The 5223-nt window shown below is 47.4% G+C and overlaps 1 protein-coding gene across 1 annotated transcript in view; it reads left to right on the forward strand.

Moving 5' to 3' along the window:
- The first annotated feature begins 2124 nt into the window (after positions 1–2124).
- KCTD6 (potassium channel tetramerization domain containing 6) overlaps positions 2125–5223 on the forward strand; it is a 15893-nt gene continuing 12794 nt past the window's right edge. The window contains exon 1 of the mRNA XM_014541377.1: positions 2125–2147. The gene's annotated coding sequence lies outside the window, so the exon portion shown is untranslated. The remainder of the gene's footprint in view (positions 2148–5223) is intronic.

The following is a 5223-nucleotide window of genomic DNA, read 5'->3' on the forward strand; positions in this document are numbered from 1 at the left end:
GAGGTGGGGTGGGAAGGAGAGCTCCCCACTGTGGGTAATCAGCCAAGAGATTCATCCCATTTTCTGGGCCAAGTTTCACTTGCTAGTTCCTTTCCCCATCTTGTTTACTTTTTCTCTTTGATGCTCTTTCATTTCTCTACTCAGTAAACCTTAGTGACCACGTCCTGTGGCCAGGGTTGGCCCAGGTGAGAAGAGACTCTGGGCGAAGACCAAGACGCAGTTTCCTGCCAAGGAGGTCACATTCTAGTTGGTAATGGACAATTTCAAAACACAGTGAGCGCTCATGCTGAGTAGGGGCGAGCAGGGGAGGGGTTTGGGAGCCTGGGGTGGGAGTGAGCAGACCAAGGGGTGAGGGTAGAGGCCAGGGAGACCTCCTAGAGGAGGCAGAACTGGTGCTGGTTCCACTAGGGTTGCCAGGTAAAATACAGACGCTTGTATTTAATGCAATACTTGTGACGTACTTACATTAAAAAGATTATTTGTTATTTACCTGAAATTAAAAATTAACTGAGTGTCCTGTATTTTTATTTGTTAAATCTGGTGACCCTAGTTCCTGATGAATATACAGGGATTAGCTGAGTAAATTGGGGGACAAGGGGGAAGGGCACCCCTGGGGAAGGAACAGCATGTGCAAAGACCTGGAGGCGAGGGATCCCGGGCTTCATTTAAGGAACTGAACATTATCTAATGGCTGGGTATGGTGTGCTAAGTGCCAGGCTCACCGTGAAGTTCTAGGGTGCTGTTGCTGGCCAGACAGACAGCCTCTGCTCTCAGAAAGCTCACAGTTCAGCTGAGGAGCGGTGAGGTGAGGAGGGAGAAGCACAGGCATTGTGGAAGTTGTAGCTGAGGACATCAGCCTGGCTGGGAGGTCAGGAAAGGCCTCTCTGAGTAGGTGACAATATGCTGAAGATGGGGAGACAGGCAGGCCAAGAGCTTGGGGAAGAGCATTTTAGGCTAAGGGAACGGCATAGCAGAAGCCCCAAAGTGAAAAAAAATTGCAGTGGGTCCCAGATACCATAATGTGGCCAGAGGGGCTGGGGCCGCAGAGAGAGAAGAGGCACAGAGGAGCAGGCTGGAGTAGGGGCCAGGGGCCAGATCACACCGGAGGGAATTTGGGCTGGGTCCTGCATGCAATAAGAGCCTTGGAAGGAGTTTAAAGCAGACAGAGTGACACACTAGCTTTGTGTTCTTAAAGGTGACTCATGCTGGAGAGAGGAGGGCAGATGGGCATTGTGGGGGCAGAGAGAATGAGGGAGGCCAGGGAGGAGCTACTGCAGATGTCCTGGATGGACAAGTGGGTGGCTTGGCCCAGTGTGATGGTGGTAGAGATCGAGGGAGAAGGAGAGGGAAACCCAGGCTGCACTGAGGAGGAGGACTTGGCAGGGCTGGGGTAGCTGGCACTAGGAAGTGAGGGGTGGGAGGAGCAGTCATGACTCAAAGCTTCTGGGCCGGACAGATGGGAGGATGGTGGCATCATTTGCTGAGCTGAGCTGGGAGCCTGGGAGGTTTGGGGGTGGTAGGCGAGAGGGCTCAGGCTTGCACATTTTGAAGGTGAGGAGGCTGGTGGTGGACCATTGGAGGATGGACTGTGGAGGCAGAAAAAATGTGGGGGGCTGGGCAGAGCTGTGGTCAAAGCTCTCTTCTCACACTTGGCCGTGTCACCTTGAGCACTGACTTCACCTCTCCTCGCCTGTTTTTTGCTCTGGACCTGGGATGATGTGGGCAACCTGCACTCAGAGCTGTGGTGAGGGTGTGGTGGGCAACCTCCAAGATACAGTAACCCCATTGATTCTCACCTCATGGTATTCACGGCCTTGTGTGGTGACCCCACACTGTAACAGGGCTGGTCTGTGAGACCACAAGACTCCAGGTATGTCCCTTTCAAGGCTGGGTTAGAAAAGACCTTGTGGTTTTCTGTTCTCCGTTAAATCACTTGCTTTGGGGGATGCCAGCTGCCATGCTGTCAGGAGAGGCTCACGTGAAGAGGAACTACTGCTCCTCCTGAAAACTACAGGCGCGAGCTTAGATGCGAATCCTCCCGCCCCAGCCAAGCCTTCAGATGACTGCAGCCCCAGCTGACATCTAGGCTGCAAGATCTGCTACCTACCTCATCTACTTCCAAATTCTTGACTCCCAGAAACCATGAGATAAGAAATGTTTGTTGTTTTATGTCCTTAAATTTTGGGATAATTTATTATGTGGTGATAGAGAACTGACCCAGAAGGTGAGAGCACTGAGCACAGTCCCTGGCACATAGTTGGGGCTGTAGAATATGCATCTGTAGGTCTGGAGTCGAGAGAGAGGCCTGGGCTGGAGGTATGGGTTTGGGAACTTTTTGGCTTAGAGACAATAATAGAATCCATGGAAGTGTCTGAGGATGGCCTTGACCGAGCCTGGACATGAGGGGTAGGTAATGGCAGAGGAGGAACGACTCTATGAGGTCGAGAGGAGGTGCTACAGAGGCAGGAGGAAGAGTAGAGCAGGGCTTGGAAGAGTCTGTCTCTCAGGGAGGCCTGCGAGGGGGATAGCTGAGGAGGTTCTTCCTGGTATCCCCAGAAGAGCTGTTTAGGTGGAGAGGTGGGCCCAGAGGCCAGATTGAATGTTGTGGGTTGGGGTGTCAGCATAAATGCCTAAGCCCTAAACCAAGATGATTTATAGAAGAAATCTATAGGCAATCCAAATTACAGGAAACTCCAGTCTTACAGAAGCTGCTTTAGTGAAAAAATAATGCATCATCAAAGTAAGTTTATTCTAGCCCCAACCGGTTTGGCTCAGTGGCTAGAGCATCAGCCTGCGGACTGAAGGGTCCCAGGTTCGATTCCAGTCAAGGGCATGTACCTTGGTTGTGGGCACATCCCCAGTGTGGGGGTGTGCAGGAGGCAGCTGATCGATGTTTCTCTCTCATCGATGTTTCTAACTCTCTATCCCTTCCCCTTCCTCTCTGTAAAAAATCAATAATATATATATATATTTTAAAAAGTAAGTTTATTCTAGTCCTAACTGGTTTAGCTCAGTGGATAGAGCGTCGGCCTGTGGACTGAAGGGTCCCGGGTTCGATTCCGGTCAAGGGCATGTACCTTGGTTGCGGGCACATCCCCAGTGGGGGGTGTGCAGGAGGCAGCTGATCAATGTTTCTCTCTCATTGATGTTTTTAACTCTCTATCCCTCTCCCTTCTTCTCTGTAAAAAAAAAATCAATAAAATATATTTTTTAAAAAAGTAAGTTTATTCTAGGAATGCATGGATAGTTTACTGTAATAAAATCCATGATTGTAATACGTTACATTAGGGTGAAAAAAATCCCACATTTGATACATTTCAATGCCCATTCATAACACAGCAGAATAGTGTTTCTTCGTGATCATGGTATCTCCCCTGCCAGGTAAGTATAGAATAGTGTTTCTTTACACCAATAAAAGATATCTATAAAAAAACCTCCAACAAACATCATATTCAATGGTGACATGTTAGAAAAGTCAAGAACAAGACAGAAATGTCCACCACCATTACTGCAATTCAACACTGTGCTAGAGATTTTAGTCAGTGAGTAAAACAAGGAAACGGAAATAAAATAGAAGATACTACACTGTCATTACTTGGAGACTCTTTGTTTACTTACATAGAAAATTCAAGAGAGCCTATAAACTTAGAACTAAAAGAGTTCAAGTTAGCAAAATATAGGATTATTAATTAAAAGTCAACCACATTGCAATAACCATCAATCAATACACTATAAAACATAAACTTGAAAATATAATTTATAATAGCAATAAAAACTTTAAGAGGTACGTAAGAATAGTTTTGTGAAAACCACTGACAAAGTTTATTCCTCTCTGTTTTTAGTTGGGGAAATGGAAGCTCTGAGGGGGGAAATGACTCTTCGAAGGACACCCCCGATAAGCCAGGGCAGTTCTGGATTTTTCAGTGGCACCAAATCCTAGAGATCTGAGTGTTGAATAATTTTGGTATTGTCTTTCTTTTGTTAAAAAACAAAACAAAACAAAAACAAAACTCTGATTTAAAAAATATTTTTCTGATTGTAAATTCAATATTGATTCTAAAAAATATAGGAAATTTGGAAGAACATTCAGTAATGTCACTAACATTCCCAAGCTACTACCTAGAGAGCTATGATCAATGATTTTCTACATTTCCTTCAAAATATTTGTCTATATTTATGTTTCTAAAAGTAAAATTAGGATTATATCATGCATATCATTATATTATGTTTCTCACACATGTTCCTGTAAAATCACTTAGTCTTTTTGAATTTGATCATATAGCCCCCAATTATGCTGATGAAGCATATGTCATTTATTTAACCTATCAATTTAAGTTTTCAGAGAAAAACCAAGTATCAGATCTGGGTGTGATAATCATTGGATAAAAGTTAAACCTCAGAGCCAGCTCTCGCACATGCAGACTGCAGCAGGCGAGCTTCTGAGGCCGGCGGTTATCCTGGTGGAGAAGAAATGGCAAAATCAACGGCCCCCCAGGAAGGGGAGAGAGATCTGGTTTGCAGGAGCGAATGGGATTTCGAAGGAGCCTATTCTTGGAGACAAATTAGGTCTGAGACTTTTACCTAATTCCCCACCCTCTGCAGTCTTGGCTTCCTTCCTGGTGAAAAGAGGACAATATGGTGCCCAGACTCTTAGTAAGACCAGCTCCTTTAGGCCTCAGAGCCTTTGCACCGGTCCTTCCTTTCTGCTGAAGTCAGCTCTGCCCTTCTTCTTCCTACCTGGCTGCCCATGTTGTCCCTTCAGGCCTGGCCGCCCTTCCCTGCCCTGCCCACCAGGCCTGACGGGTGACCTTATTAGAGTCGCCTGCCCCACGGAGGGCAAGGCCAGGAGGTCCTCTGCCACAAGCAGAGTGTCCAGGTCTTTCTTGGCCATTGCATCTGACGCAGAGTCCTCCCTTTATTCTCCACCCAATTCCTTTTATCATGCGCCTCCCAACACATCATAACTTGTCAGCATTCTGTCTACCGGCTGTTTCTTGGGTCTTGTCTGTTTTCTTCTCTATTTAGGACCCCCTCCATCTTGCTGGCCGCTGTACCCCCTAGGCCTGGCATATGGCCGGGACCCCATCCATGTTCGTGAGAAGTCAACCGAGCAGCAGTGGGGACCCTAGGTGCGAGGGCGCACGCGGTGAAGGTTGCGGGAGGGCTGGGCTGATCCCAAATTGCAGGCGGAGGCAGGACGTCGGGGCGGGCTCTGGGCGGGAC

This window comes from Myotis brandtii, unplaced genomic scaffold (assembly GCF_000412655.1).
Source record: "Myotis brandtii unplaced genomic scaffold, ASM41265v1 scaffold268, whole genome shotgun sequence".
NCBI lineage: Eukaryota > Metazoa > Chordata > Mammalia > Chiroptera > Vespertilionidae > Myotis > Myotis brandtii.